The sequence below is a fragment of the Phaenicophaeus curvirostris genome, chromosome 2 (genome assembly GCF_032191515.1).
Source record: "Phaenicophaeus curvirostris isolate KB17595 chromosome 2, BPBGC_Pcur_1.0, whole genome shotgun sequence".
Taxonomy (NCBI): domain Eukaryota; kingdom Metazoa; phylum Chordata; class Aves; order Cuculiformes; family Cuculidae; genus Phaenicophaeus; species Phaenicophaeus curvirostris.
Window position 1 is genome coordinate 30,979,094 of NC_091393.1, and position 15,730 is coordinate 30,994,823.

Here is a 15,730-nt window from a genome sequence, read left to right on the forward strand (position 1 = left end):
CGAGGCCATTTCCTCCTGTCCTGTCTCTAGCTACATCTGCCTTGATCCAACCTCCTTTCAGGGAACTGCAGAGCAGGATGAGGTCTCCCCTCAGCCCTCTTTTCTCTAAGCTAAAGAAGTTCCCTTAGCCACCTCTCCTAAGACGAGTTCTCCAGCCCCTTCACCAGCCTCATTGCCCTGCTCTGGACACGCTCCAGCTCCTCAATGCCTGTCTTGTAGCGAGAGGGCCAACACTGACTCTAAGCCCAAGCGTGCCCAAGAAGGCCAATGGCTTCCTGACCTCTATCAGAAACTGCTTGACCAGCAGGACCAGGGAAGTGATTATGCCCCTCTACTCAGCACTGGTGAGGTTGCACCTCAAACACTTTGTTCAGTTTTGGGGCCCAGGAGGGCTGAAGAACCTTAAACAGGAACCATATGATACAAAAACTTAATGTGTAACTTCTATTTTTCTTTATAAACTTCTGCAGGCTCTATAAATTACAGAGCGCCTTCTCACTACTACTTAGAAATTCAGAGGTGTGGACGTAGTAAGATGTATGAGGTAGGAGCTCATCAGTGACACTGAGATCGGGGGCAGCCTGGACTGTGGTGATCGCTCATTGGTGCAGTTCAAAGTGCTGAGGGTTATGGGGCAGGTAATGAGTATAGTCAGGACCCTAAATTTTGGGAAAGCAAACTACCAGCCCTTCAAGGAGTTAGTCAGTAGGACCCCCTGAGATACTGCCCTCAGGAACAAGAAAGAAGAACAGAGCTGACAAATATTTAAGGATGCTTTCCATAAAGTGCAAGAGTGCTCGTTCCACATTGTAGGAAATTGGGCAGGGAAGGGAAGAGACCAGCATCACTGGGTTGGGACCTGCTGGTCAAACTGAAGAACAAGAGGCAACTGCACTGGCAGTGCCAGCAGGATCGGGGAACTTGGGAAGAGTAGAGGGTTGCTGCCCGTTTGTGTGGGGATGGGGTCAGGAAGGACAAGGCACAGCCGGAGCAGAACGTGGCAAGGGAAGGGGTTCTACAGGTATGTCAACCAGAAAAGGAAGGTTAAAAGAAGCATAACCCCCCGACTGATGGATGAAAATTGTGACTTCATATCAAAAGATGAGGAGAAGGCTGAGGTACTCAACAACTACCCCTCCCACTGTAGGGGATGATGAGATTTGTGACCACCTGAGGAACCTGAACATATCTAAGTCTATGGGACCTGACGAGATGCATCTATATTTAAGATATTGGGCCAGCAGACCCACAACAGTTGTCATCTGTGTAGCTCTGCTATAGTTAATGAAGCTTTCCTGAGATGGCTGACATGTCAATATGTGTGTGCATCTGAGCTGGTATGATGTTTCACTCCTTCCCCAAGTGCAGCTCACGTTCTTCCCTGTCTGCTTGGTTAAGACTAAAAATGTTTTAATAATTGTAAGTTGCAACATGGTTGGGTGTTTTAGGTTCATGAAATAATTACTATACCTTGAGATAAATGAGCTCAAATGCCAAAGGTCAAGGAGTCCATTATCCCAGGATAAAGGTATTACCATATTTAAGAGAACACTGGTAGTTTTTTTCCAAAAGATTATACTTGCGCTCGCCATCTTCCTCTGTTAGCTACTAAAACTTTTCTACTCTGCGTGTGGACAGGTTTTAAAAAACTGCTTATCCATATTTCTTCAAATATGGCTTTACCTAAGTTCACCTTGTCTTTCTGCTTTGTCAGTTCAGCTAATATATATACTTATTTCCTTACCTTTAAATCCTTTTTTTCACGGAGTAAAAAAAAATGCCGTTTCTTCACTTTGAGAACTTAAATTCAATGAAGATTTCAATTGCTTTTGTATCTCAAGAAAGATAATTTCCATATGCTCCCAATATGGGTAGGATGCCCCCTTATTTGTTAGCTTTGACAGATTGACCGCTTGTATGAAGCTTTAGTGCAACTGTTCGGACTTAGACTAACTTCTGGATGCTTTTCAGGTAATGTGATTTTTATCCCTTGGGAATATAGCAGAGTTAACTGAAAGAAGTGACTCAATAGCTTAGCAGAAGAGAAAACAAAAAGCCTTATCTTGCTGTAAGCTGTAAGCAGCCTCTGACAGCAGAGGAAAACTTTTTCTGCAATAGCTAAGTAACTAATTGGGCAATAACATAGTCTCTCAAATACACACAGAGAAATGTTTTCTTCAGTCAATTCATGCCAAAAGATTTTTCTTTCGAAGCTTATGATTTTGATCTAAGCAAAAAGATTTGGATCTAAACAAAAAGATGAACAAAACCCCCTCCAGCTGCTCTGAATTCTCTTGTAATGGTAGATATCCTGCCTATAAATCCACTCTCGAGCCTTGCAGTATATGGCACTTGGTTTCCCATCAGTCTCAAAGTTTTCTGAAATCTCTAGAACATTTCAGGCAGCTGCTGTAGGCCTGGAGCAGTGAAGGTAATCATACCAAGTCACAGCTTGCAGTTTTCAATTCCTTCTTAGTCTGTTTTCCCAGCAGGAAAGATCTCATTGGCTGCTCTTTTTCTTCTCTTTTTTTTTTTTTTTTCCCTTTAGCTGTTAACTGATGCACTACTTGAACAATCTTTTGCTGCTCGTAGCCCTAAAATGTGGATGTATTATTGAATTATTTGTATGTGGCATCAAGATTCAGTCTGCACTCTAAAATAAATAATCTATTTTGTTAGTATGGTATTAAGTCCACGTACTGAGGGACCCGTACTTTTCCACTTGGCCAATTGCAAATAGCTGTAGCGTTAGACCAGTCCTCGGTACTGGTACTTTGGTTCTTGGCCCAAAGACCTATCAGTTGCAATTCTGGAGCTCAACTGATTCTGGAACGGGTCCTAGTAACTTGGATGCAAGGACCCAGTCTGTGAAGCCACGTGGATTCAGCAGCAGTACGTGTGACTGTACCAGTCGACTACTGGAGCCATTTTGTTTACTACTACAGATGTCAACTAGTGAAGGTTTACTCCAAATTGGGGCTAAAGCCCATTTCTTTCTCACTCTTAGCAGAGACAACTTCAGCTCCGTCTCCGTTGCTAGACTTCAGAAATCACCTAATCATTAGATTCACAGCCAAGCAGTTGCATGAAGGGGGAAGTTCAGGCAACATATTAGTAATATTGGGGTAAGAATTCCTCCAGATTGCTGGGAGATGATACAAAGAGGTTTGGCAAGCACCTCCGCCAGCTCTCATTACCCTTGGGCTGAATCCTAAAGACTGAGGCAAAGGTGGTCTTAAGCACCTTACCCATCCTCATCCTTGGTCACTATTTTTACCCTTGCATCCGGTGAAGGATGGAGATTCTCTTTGGTTCCTTCCTTCATTATCAATATATTTTAAGGATTTTTTATTATCATTCAGAGAATGGGCCAATCTGAATTCTAATTTGTCTTTAATCCTTCAGATTCTTTTCTCTACACGATCCCACTTTGTCTTTGTAGTCCTCAGGAGTTACCTGCCCCTTCTACCAGAGTTTGTATATTTTTCTCTTTTTTTTTTCCTGATTTCCAGCCAGAGCTCTTTACTCAGCCAGGCCTACGATTAATACAGCATGTGGGGGGACACCTGCACAGAGAGCACAAAAATAGGAGTAGAGACACAAAGAAAGAGCACAGACACCCATGAAACAAGGCCAGAGACAACAAAAATGGGCACAGAAATGCCAAAAACAAGTCTGGAGACCCAAACCCCAAACTTAAGACCCCCCAAAATGGGCTCAGAGATCCAAAAAACAAGTCCCCCAAATAGGCACAGACTCAAACAATGGGCACAGAGACTCCCAAGAGAAGCCTCAGGATCCCAAAAATGGGACCACAGCCCCTCCAAATGCACAAAGATGTTGACAGGAGCATGGAATCAAAATGCAGAGATCAATGTGATCAGTGAATGTTCACTTTATTGAGCTTAGCTGTTTCTTTATAAACCTTTTTCGGTTACATAACTGGGTGCCCAGCCCCTTCACCAGCTTTGTTCAGTTCTGGGCCCCTCACCACAAGAAGGATGTTGAGGCTCTGGAGCGAGTCCAGAGAAGAGCAACGAAGCTGGTGAGGGGGCTGGAGAACAGGCCTTATGAGGAGCGGCTGAGAGAGCTGGGGGTGTTTAGCCTGGAGAAGAGGAGGCTGAGGGGAGACCTCATTGCTCTCTGCAACTACCTGAAAGGAGGTTGTAGAGAGGAGGGTGCTGGCCTCTTCTCCCAAGTGACAGGGGACAGGACAAGAGGGAATGGCCTCTAGCTCCGCCAGGGGAGGTTTAGGCTGGACATTAGGAAAAAATTTTTCACAGAAAGGGTCATTGGGCACTGGAACAGGCTGCCCAGGGAGGGGGTTGATTCACCTTCCCTGGAGGGGTTTAAGGGACGGGTGGACAAGGTGCTAAGGGGCATGGTTTAGTGTTTGATAGGAATGGTTGGACTCGATGATCCGGTGGGTCTCTTCCAACCTGGTTATTCTATGATTCTATGATTCTATGATTGTTGCTCTTCTCTGGACTCTCTCCAGAGCCTCAACATCCTTGTGGTGGGGGGCCCAGAACTGAACACAGGATTCGAGGAGTGGTCTCACCAGTGCTGACTACAGAGGGAGAATAACCTCCCTGGATCTGCTGGTCACGCCGTTTCTGATCCAAGCCAAGATGCCATTGGCCTTCTTGGCCACCTGGGCACACTGCTGGCTCATTTTCAGTTGGCTGTCAACCAACACCCCCAGGTCCCTCTCCTCCAGGCAGCTTTCTAGCCAGACTTCTCCTAGTCTGTAGCACTGCATAGGGTTGTTGTGCCCCAAGTGCAGGACCCACCATTTGGCCTTGATAAACCTCATGCCGTTGGACTCAGCCCAGCAGTCCAGCCTGTTCAGATCCCTTTGCAGAGCCTCCCTGCCCTCCAGCAGATCGACACTTCCACCCAGATTAGCATCATCCGCAAAAGTTGCTAAGGGTGCACTCAATGCCTTCATCCAGGTCATTGATAAAGACATTGAACAGGGCTGGACCCAGCACTGAGCCCTGGGGAACCCCACTTGTCCCTGGCCTCCAGCTGGATTTCACACCATTTCCCACCACTCCCTGGGCCCTCCATCCAACCAGTTTTCCACCTAGGAGAGTGTGCGCCTGTCCAGACCAGAGGTGACAGTTTCTCAAGCAGAATGCTGTGAGAAACTGTGTCAAAGGCTTTACTGAAGTCCAGGAAGATCCATCCACAGCCTTTCCCTCATCCAGCAGCCGAGTCACTTTGTCATAGAAGGCGATCAGGTTAGTTTGGCAAGACCTGCCTTTTGTGAACCTGTCTGGACTGGGCCTGATCACCTGGTTCTCTTGCATGTGCTTCATGATAGCACTCAAGATCATCTGTTCCAGTTGGGCACTGGAACAGGCTGCCCAGGGAGGTGGTTGAGTCACCTTCCCTGGAGGTGTTTAAGGCACGGGTGGACAAGGTGCTAAGGGGCATGGTTTAGTGTTTGATAGGAATGGTTGGACTCGATGATCCGGTGGGTCTCTTCCAACCTGGTTATTCTATGATTCTATGGTTCCATGACTTTCCCTGGCACTGAGGTCAGACTGACAGGCCTGTAGTTCCCTGGGTCCTCCCTGCGACCCTTCTTGTAGACGGGCACAACATCAGCCAGCCTCCAGTCCAGTGGGACTTCCCCAGTCTTCCAGGACTGTTGGAAGATTATGGAAAGGGTTTGGCCAGCACATCTGCCAGCTCTTTCAATATCCTTGGGTGGATCCCATCCGGCCGCAGAGACTTGTGGGTGTCTAGTCGGGCTAGCAAGGCTCTGACCACCTCCTCTTGGATCACGGGAGCCTCATTATGCTCCTCTAGCTCCTGGGTTTGTACACAGATGGAACGACCCTCCTTACAACTAAAGACTGAGGCAAAGAAGGCACTAAGTACCTCAGCCTTTTCCTCATCCCCTGTCACTGTTGTTCCTTCTGCGTCCAATAGGGACTGTATGGTCTCCCTAGTCCTCCTTTTATTATTTATGTATTTGTAGAAAGATTTTTTGTTATCTTTCACAGACTTGGCCAATCTGATTTCTAGCTGAGCCTTAGCCCTTCTGATTTTTTCCCTACGCGATCTCACTTCGCTCCTCTAGTCCACCCAAGAGGCCTGTCCCCTCTTCCAGAGCCCATAAACATTTCTCCTCTTCTTGATATCACTCACGATCTCTCTATTCAACCAAGCTGGCTTTCTCCCCTGCTGGCTTTTTTTCCGGAACACAGGGATGGCTTTCTACTGAGCTGCTAGGACTTCCTTTTTGAAGAGCTTATTGAGCTCATAGAGCTCATCATTATTGATTAAGTATCAATAATCCTTGTTAAAAACTTGTCCAGAGTACAGTGAATATTTTACTCTCTGAGATTCGATTTTAAGAAGCATATCAACAAGTTCCATACAACACGGGTTTACGAAAAGCACGTCTTGCCAAACAAACCTGGTCGCCTTCTATGACAAAGTGACCCGCATACTGGACGAGGGAAAGTCTGTGGATGTATCTTCTTGGACTTCGGTAAAGCCTTTGACACAGTTTCTGACAGCATCCTGCTTGAGAAACTGTCAGCTTCTGGCCTGGACAGGCGAACGCTCTCCTAGGTGGAAAACTGGTTGGATGGAGGGCCCAGGGAGTGGTGGGAAATGGTGTGAAATCCAGCTGGAGGCCAGGGACAAGTGGTGTCCCCAGGGCTCAGTGCTGGGTCCAGCCCTGTTCAATGTCTTTATCAATGACCTGGATGAAGGCATTGAGTGCACCCTTAGCAAGTTTGCGGATGACACTAAGCTGGGTGGAAGTGTCGATCTGCTGGAGGGTAGGGAGGCTCTGCAAAGGGATCTGAACAGGCTGGACTGCTGGGCTGAGTCCAACGGCATGAGGTTTATCAAGGCCAAATGGTGGGTCCTGCACTTGGGGCACAACAACCCTATGCAGTGCTACAGACTAGGAGAAGTCTGGCTAGAAAGCTGCCTGGAGGAGAGGGACCTGGGGGTGTTGGTTGACAGCCAACTGAACATGAGCCAGCAGTGTGCCCAGGTGGCCAAGAATGCCGATGGCATCTTGGCTTGGATCAGAAACGGTGTGACCAGCAGATCCAGGGAGGTTATTCTCCCTCTGTAGTCAGCACTGGTGAGACTGCTCCTCGAATCCTGTGTTCAGTTCTGGGCCCCCCACCACAAGGATGTTGAGGCTCTGGACTGAGGCCAGAGAAGAGCAACGAAGCTGGTGAGGGGGCTGGAGAACAGGCCTTATGAGGAACAGCTGAGAGAGCTGGGGTTGTTTAGCCTGGAGAAGAGAAGGCTGAGAGGAGACCTTATTGCTCTCTACAACTACCTGAAAGGAAGTTGTGGAGGGGAGGGAGCTGGGGTCTTCTCCTAAGTGACAGGGGACAGGACAAGAGGGAACGGCCTCAAGGTCCACCACGGAATGTTTAGGCTGAACATTAGAAAAAAATATTTCACAGAAAGGGTCACTGGGCACTGGCAGAGGCTGCCCAGGGAGGTAGTTGTGTCTCATTCCCTGGAGGTGTTTAAAGGATGGGTGGATGAGGTGCTGAGGGACATGGTTTAGTATTTGATAGGAATAGTTGGACTCAATGATCCAATGGGTCTTTCCCAACCTGGTGATTCTATGCATTACATAATCATATTCTCATGCACCATTTAGATAGAATTGAGCATTGATTAAGCATCTTTGATCTGTCTCATACAGTAGCAAAATCACAGAGACTGTGCTATTTCTCAGCAGCCAACGAAGCAACAAACTCTAAAGGGCCTTTTCAACTCTTTGTTATTGATCCTCTTCTTGCCCTTCTCCCAACAGCCTTACCATTGCATACAGCCACATCTTTTGTGTAGTCATCAGGCTAAAATGTCCAGGCCGAGAAGAACAATAAAGCTGTCACAGAGACGCTAACTGTAATAACAGACCCTAGACATAAGAGGAAAGGCTGTGAAACTCCTATATTTACATCAAGGACAGAGACAGCCTGTGCTTTTATCAGCTGAGTTGTGGCCCTTCCTCTCACAGAACTAAGTCAATACAGTCACTGCTGCAACACCATTAGTCAGGCTCCAGTTGCAGGGGTCTGTGAATCCCAGGCACGTACAAAAAGCAAGTCAGCTAGGGTCCCATGCCTCTAAGTTACGGAGCGCTGGGGTGGGGAGAGGGGAAGAAAATGTCCTAAAGCTCTACTACTTCAGACATCTTGAAGATATCAACACACGGATCTTTTCAGCAGCAGTTCTCTGAGCAGGAGCTTAGAGGAACATTTCAGCCTAGGGGTCTTGTAAAGCCACGTGTGTACATAAAGAAGAGCTGACGTGTTTGAGAGGAACTAGGAGCCCTACAGACAGACAGAGGACTATAAAAAAGGGCAGGGACTAGCACAAAGATTCAGAAACAGCAAGAGGAACAAAGAGGAGTGTCAAGATACAGAGTGAATTTAAAAACTGGAACAGCAACAGTGAACAATACAAAGGGATAGAGAAAGAAAGAGAGAGATGAAAAGAGAAAAAAAGAGAGAAAGAAAAACAAGGCATTTGTAGGTGCAAAGAAAGAACAAACTGCAAGGATCAAGCCAGTCAAATTGTGGAGAAAAAGACTGAGGAATGCAAATTAGGACAAAGATGGAAAAGGAGTAAAAATGTATGGGCACAGAACAGATGCTGAAGACTGGGGAAAAAAAAAAGAAAGAGAAAACAGCACAGAAAGATAAAAGAGTACGTGTACAGGGATACCAGAAAACAAAAATTATAGTAGCACAATAAACAAAAGGAACCAAAAAGTCCAGCTCTAAAGTGTTTGCTAATTAGTCCCATTGCTGTCACAACAAGCAATGTCACAGTGAAAGCGCGCATACCATTATTTCTTGTAAAAACACTTTTAAGCATGTAGTAGTGTTGTTCTAGCTGAGAATGTAAAGCAGAGTTAATAAGACACAGCTGCTCCCCAGGACCTATTTATACCTGTGAGGGGGTTTACCACACCCCATTCACAGGTGGTGCGTGGGAAGGCCGAGGGTGTATATAAGCCACAGGCCTTGCCTCAGGAGGTCTCTTAGGGTCTGGTTTTCCTTGAGGTTGGAGCTTTGCTGCTGTTTCAATTCATTATAGCTTTTGAGCCGATTAAGCTAGCTTGATAAGCTTTTTTTTTTGTTTGTCTTGTAAAGAAGCAGAGGTATCTGCTGGCAGTATGAGTTTTGGAAGAGTCCGGGCTAAACAGCACATGCAGCTGCAACTATGGGGTTTTTTGTCAGTAATTTTTGATTGGGTGTTGGAGGGAGCAAAATGTTTTAACAGTTTGATTTCCTTCTTTGTTTTTTTTTTCTGTGTGTTTTGCTTAGAGTTTCTGGTTATGGAATGATCTGTTTTTGTTCCTCATTCTGTGTGGGATGATGCATTGGTCCTAGGGACTTTGCAGTTTGTAACAGGCACCTTGTGGGTGATAATAATCTGGAGTTAAGTTTGTCGGCTTACGGTAGGAAGTTGAGTTTGTGGGCTGGTGGAAGATAGAAGGGGCCAGGGGAACCTTGGGAAGGGCTCAGAAGCACAGCTCTCAAGGAACAGCAACACAGAAGGGTCAGGAGGGTTAAAATATAGGGCAAGTCCTGTTAGGAAGGGGTAGGGTTCCTTCTTTGATACTTCAGGGGTGGAAAAGGGCTTGAATGATTTGGGGAAAGGCAGATAGGTTCATTAGTCTTTCTTGGGTCAGTTTTGCAGTCAGATGCAAGTGCCATTCAGGTTTCTGTTGTTCTAGTCTCTCTGCAGCAGATGGGAGGTAACGATGAGGTTGAGACACAAGTTGAAAAATCGTAGTTACCCTAAAAAACGTAGTCTCTAGGGCTCTGAGATCTCTGCTCCCTTATACCTTCCACTTATTGTGTTCCTCAGCTAACTTCTTTGTGTCCATCCTGTCTCCATCCATCTGAATGTCCAGAGAAGAGTAATGTAGCTGGTGAGGGGGATGGCGAACAAGCCTTATGAGGAGTGGCTGAGAGAGCTGGGGGTGTTTAGAGTGAGAGGGAATGGCCTCAAGCTCTGCCAGGAGAGGTTCAGGCTGGACATCAGGAAAAAGTATTTCACTGAAAGGGTTACTGGGGACTGGCAAAGGCTGCCCAAGGAGGTGGTTGAGTCACCTTCCCTGGAGGTGTTTAAAGGATGGATGGGCAAGGTGCTGAGGGGCATTGCTTAGTGATCGATAGAAATGGTGGGACTTACTGATCCAGGGGGTCTTTTCCAATCTGATGAATCTATGAATATCAGAGACCTTGCTACTTAAAGGTATGGACTTGCTGCCTATCTACAGTGCAGGATTCTGCCCTTCGTTTCCCTTGAATTTCTCAGGGAAGAGATTAGATATTATTTTGGCTTGTAACAATTAGCAGCTGAGCAACTCTTCTTCATCTGGTCTGTGTGTATGACAAGCCTCCCTTATTTAGTAGTTCTGGATTTTTCCTGAACTTACCAATGAGGTTTGCTCTATGATTGCTCACAGCAGTTGTTACCTTGTCCATGTTATCCACTGTGTTTTTTTTACTGTCACTGAGTTTCCAATTTAGGTCTTAGAGTAGTCAAATCCCACTGTTGCAAGTTTTTCATTGGCTGACCGCCTCTGTAATTCCAGTCTCCATTGCTGTGTGGTGAGTGTCCTGTGTTTTTAGGTCTTCTGTGTTAATTATCTTTACTGGTTTTCGATAAGAATATTTTTTCAAGTTCTTTTTGTTCACTCCTGTGACTAAAGTCTGGTAACTTCCTAGAATTTCGACCTCCATGGCTCGTCTTTCTTTTGTCCTGGGTATCACCACTACCGGTCCTACAACCTAAGTGGTGAGGAGGAGAGGAAAGCAGACGGCACAGAATTTTGGGGCACCAGTGCGGTAGTCAGGCTTATTCTCATCACTATGGGGCTGAAGGTGAGCAGGAAGTTAAGTATGTCTAGAAGAGCAAAGTATTATTTGGCAACTTAGTATTTACTTTTGGTTTGGCAGGCACTGTAAGGGCCACTTTGGGAATGGGAAGAGCATTTGAGATCAGCTGGGTAGTAGGGAGAAGGAGCATGGGACAGATGTCTCACAGATGTGACAGTAATTCTCTTAATTTAATTACCCTGCGTGATAACAGCTGCAGCATCTGACATTGGAACTGCTGTGGAGCAAGTGAGTGGAAGAACATGCCAGTTAGGCAGAGCAAGTTGTCATGTAAGATGCTGACATTGATCCGTGCAATGCTGGCTGTTGGCACTATTTTAGTTTTATCTTTGGTTTTCTTGCAGATGGCAAAGCGGAACCTGGCAACTGTAGGATCATCCCGGAGAGCTGATGTTCTTGGAGTTCTTTTTCTGCTGAGGATGTCTCCTGGTGGTCTGAAAGTTAAGTTGAGGGATGGGGGCAGGGGTGGGGTGTGACAGAGGGGAGAAGGCTGGGAATGGCAGGGAGGGGTTTTAAAAGTAGCTTAATGGAGTGGGCTGTGCGGGAAGTGTCCCCTTTGGGCAGGGAGAGCTGGAGGGTGTTACTTCTCAGCCCAAAGCTAGCATGTTCCAGGCAGGGCCGTTCCAGCTTGTCTGTGCCGTGTACTTTATATTCTGTTTCTCTTACGTGTTTCTTAAGCCTTGATGTCCCCTTTGCTTTAAAGGAATGCAGCATATGACTTTAGCAGCAACTCGAGGGCCTTGAATGTGTGCACTCATGGGTAAAATACCAATTAGGCACCGTTCTTCTTGCATCATAACCTAAGTGTGGATTGGCTTCACATTTTCAAAGCTTCTAGTCAGCCATCATTTCCTGTGCCCTTGCAGACTGTGTTGGAAGCCACAATCGCTAGTCGTAAAATTTCAAGGATCCCAGTTAACCAGAGACTTCTTCCATACATCTTGTGTCTTTAGGCATTTAAAAGGTGATTCCTTCATGTAAAACGTCCCAGTTATGGCCACATCCCATTGTAATGAGGAATACGTTATAGTATGCCAGACATACCTCGAGTGCCATATCTACGGTCCTGAAATCTTGTACTCATAAATGCAGTGTTGATCAGGCACTGCTTTTCTTGCATCGTGATCCTAAAGCCAGGAACGGTCTTGTGTTTTGGCACTGATTTTCTGTTGGTTTCCTCTTGCAGATGTTAAAGAGGAACCCCGTGACTGCAGGATTATTGCCGTTAGCCGCTGTGATTTGAGCGGCTTTGGCCCAGGACAGCTTGAGTCGTGGCCCTCTGCAAGCTAAGTTGAGGGAGCAGAGGTGGGAAGCGGGAGGCGGGTTGGGGCTAGCAGGGAGGGGTTTTGAAGGTAGCCTAGGCTGTGCAGGGAGAGTCGTCTTTGGGCCGGTGAAGGCAGAGGGGCGTACTTCTGAGCCCAAACCCTGCATGGGCAGGGCAGTTCCAGCCTGTATCTGTTGGGGTCTAGTCTGTCTAGTCACCGTGCCGCGTCTGAAATTTTCTGCAGGTCTTGATGTCCTCTTTTGTGGTCAAGGCACGCCGGGCTTTTGCTGCGGCCTTGCAGCCGGCCTCGCCATCCGGAAGAGGTACTCTTCCGTTTTCTTGGATCCCTGTTGTGGGACTCGTTCCGCGCATCCTCTGCATCTTTAGGCCTTTAAAAGGGGCTTCTTGCTCGTCCATCTAGCCAGTTGCGGCCACATCTCTTTGGAACCCTGCACGGTTCATGGCTTTTCCAGGGCTGCCGTAGGTTCTCCCTCGGAGCCCTGTCCATTGCCTTGCCCATTGGCAGGGGTGGTCCCGGAGTCCTCTTTGTCGCTGTGAGTCTTCTTTTGTCCCCGGTTCGCGATGTTGCTCTTGTGTGCTGGTGTTCTGTGTGTATTTGTGTCTGGTTGGAGCTGCTCTGCCTGGTGCGTAGAGGAATTGCTGAGAGTCAGCCGAGGTAGAGTGGCCTGATTGCGGGCTTAAGTTTTTGACGAGACTAGACGTTGCAGTCTAGGGGCGTCCATTACTTTGCAGTCTTGGGGCGTCCATTACTTTGCAGAAGTAGCAGCCCTTGGTGTGGCGGGTGAGGAGTGTAGTTTCTGCTCTTCTCTGGAGTCACGACCAAAACTGCGTGGGAGAAGGCAGTGGGAGCGGTGGCGAAGGGGTTTGTACGTGAAGGGAGCGGCAATTCATGTTTGGGTTTGGTTGTGGACCAGCTTTGCTTGGCTGTAAGGCCCAGTAGAGGCGGCCTCAGTAAAAGCAAGCGAGAGGCTTGGATTTCTTAGGGCGTTGCTGAGCGTCAGGGTGATGTCTTTGCTGTTGTGTTTTTCAGATGTAGAGGCCGGACCTGTGCGCCGAGAGGCACGGACGGAGATGCGTGCGGGTCGAGTGCCATAGCGAGGTGGGTCTGCTGCGGTGTCGGTGGGAAGATGTGGCCGGGGGCTGTGCGACTAGATAACGGGTTTTGGTTTTGCTTTGAAGGTACGGGGCCGTGGGCAAAGCAGTAGAGTGGCAGAGGAGCTGGCTTGGGTGAAGAGAGCAACGGTGAGTTGCGTGAAGCAGCAGTTGTTGTTCGTGTGTCCTCGAGTCCGTGAAGGTACAGCCGTCCTTGACTGCTTGTGGGTTCCAGGTGGAGCGCGTCCTCGACGTGTCAGCCCACGGTGATGGAGGTTCGGTGGCCGAGCGCTGAAGGTAACGTAGCGGGAGATGGGATTCGCTGGGAGCTGCCTGTCTATTTGGGTTGTGTCTAAGCAGGTCTCTTCTTGCAGGTTCAGCCTGCGGCGTCAGAGGGGCCCAGCTTGGTGTCAGCAAACGGCGTGAGAAGGTGAGGTGGTTGTCCGAGGTGGTGTCTAAGAGCCAAGTGCTATGTAGCAACTCAGCTGAGCGTTTTTGGTTTTGGCAGGTGCTGTTCGGGGAGCGTCTGGAAGAGGGTGAGCGCCTGAGGGGAGACTGGGTCGTCGTGAGGAGGAGCGTGGGAGTGTAGATTTCTCATGGTCACAAAAGGAGCTTTTGGTCTTGGAACTGCAGGTGCCCCAGGCCGTGTCAGCTGCCGGTTCTGACGTTTGAGCGAGCAAGGGGCAGGTGAGCAGAATGCCCGGGTGGTTTTGCGATGGGTGACGGGGCGTAGTACAAGATGTTGGCGGCGAGCGGTGTGGTGCCGACGGCTGGCACTGTGTTTTCCTCTTTGTTTTTTTCTTGCAGATGCTGAAGAGGAACCCCGTGACTGCAGGATTATTACCGTTAGCCACTGTGATTTGAGGTGCTTTGGCCCAGGACAGCTTGAGTCGTGGCCCTCTGCAAGCTAAGTTGAGGGAGCAGAGGTGGGAAGCGGGAGGCGGGTTGGGGCTAGCAGGGAGGGGTTTTGAAGGTAGCCTAGGCTGTGCAGGGAGAGTCGTCTTTGGGCCGGTGAAGGCAGAGGGGCGTACTTCTGAGCCCAAACCCTGCATGGGCAGGGCAGTTCCAGCCTGTATCTGTTGGGGTCTAGTCTGTCTAGTCACCGTGCCGCGTCTGAGATTTTCTGCAGGTCTTGATGTCCTCTTTTGTGGTCAAGGCACGCCGGGCTTTTGCTGCGGCCTTGCAGCCCGCCTCGCCATCCGGAAGAGGTACTCTTCCGTTTTCTTGGATCCCTGTTGTGGGACTCGTTCCGCGCATCCTCTGCATCTTTAGGCCTTTAAAAGGGGCTTCTTGCCCGTCCATCTAGCCAGTTGCGGCCACATCTCTTTGGAACCCTGCACGGTTCATGGCTTTTCCAGGGCTGCCGTAGGTTCTCCCTCGGAGCCCTGTCCATTGCCTTGCCCATTGGCAGGGGTGGTCCCGGAGTCCTCTTTGTCGCTGTGAGTCTTCTTTTGTCCCCGGTTCGCGACGTTGCTCTTGTGTGCTGGTGTTCTGTGTGTATTTGTGTCTGGTTGGAGCTGCTCTGCCTGGTGCGTAGAGGAATTGCTAAGAGTCAGCCGAGGTAGAGTGGCCTGATTGCGGGCTTAAGGTTTTGACGAGACTAGACGTTGCAGTCTTGGGGCGTCCATTACTTTGCAGTCTTGGGGCGTCCATTACTTTGCAGAAGTAGCAGCCCTTGGTGTGGCGGGTGAGGAGGGTAGTTTCTGCTCTTCTCTGGAGCTACGGAGGGGACGACCAAAACTGCGTGGGAGAAGGCAGTGGGAGCGGTGGCGAAGGGGTTTGTACGTGAAGGGAGCGGCAATTCATGTTTGGGTTTGGTTGTGGACCAGCTTTGCTTGCCTGTAAGGCCCAGTAGAGGCGGCCTCAGTAAAAGCAAGCGAGAGGCTTGGATTTCTTAGGGCGTTGCTGAGCGTCAGGGTGATGTCTTTGCTGTTGTGTTTTTCAGATGTAGAGGCCGGACCTGTGCGCCGAGAGGCACGGACGGAGATGCGTGCGGGTCGAGTGCCATAGCGAGGTGGGTCTGCTGCGGTGTCGGTGGGAAGATGTGGCCGGGGGCTGTGCGAGTAGGTAATGGGTTTTGGTTTTGCTTTGAAGGTACGGGGCCGTGGGCAAAGCAGTAGAGTGGCAGAGGAGCTGGCTTGGGTGAAGAGAGCAACGGTGAGTTGCGTGAAGCAGCAGTTGTTGTTCGTGTGTCCTCGTGTCCGTGAAGGTACAGCCGTCCTTGACTGCTTGTGGATTGCAGGTGGAGCGCGTCCTCGACGTGTCAGCCCACGGTGATGGAGGTTCGGTGGCCGAGCGCTGAAGGTAACGTAGCGGGAGATGGGATTCGCTGGGAGCTGCCTGTCTATTTGGGTTGTGTCTAAGCAGGTCTCTTCTTGCAGGTTCAGCCTGCGGCGTCAGAGGGGCCCAGCTTGGTGTCAGCAAACGGCGTGAGAAG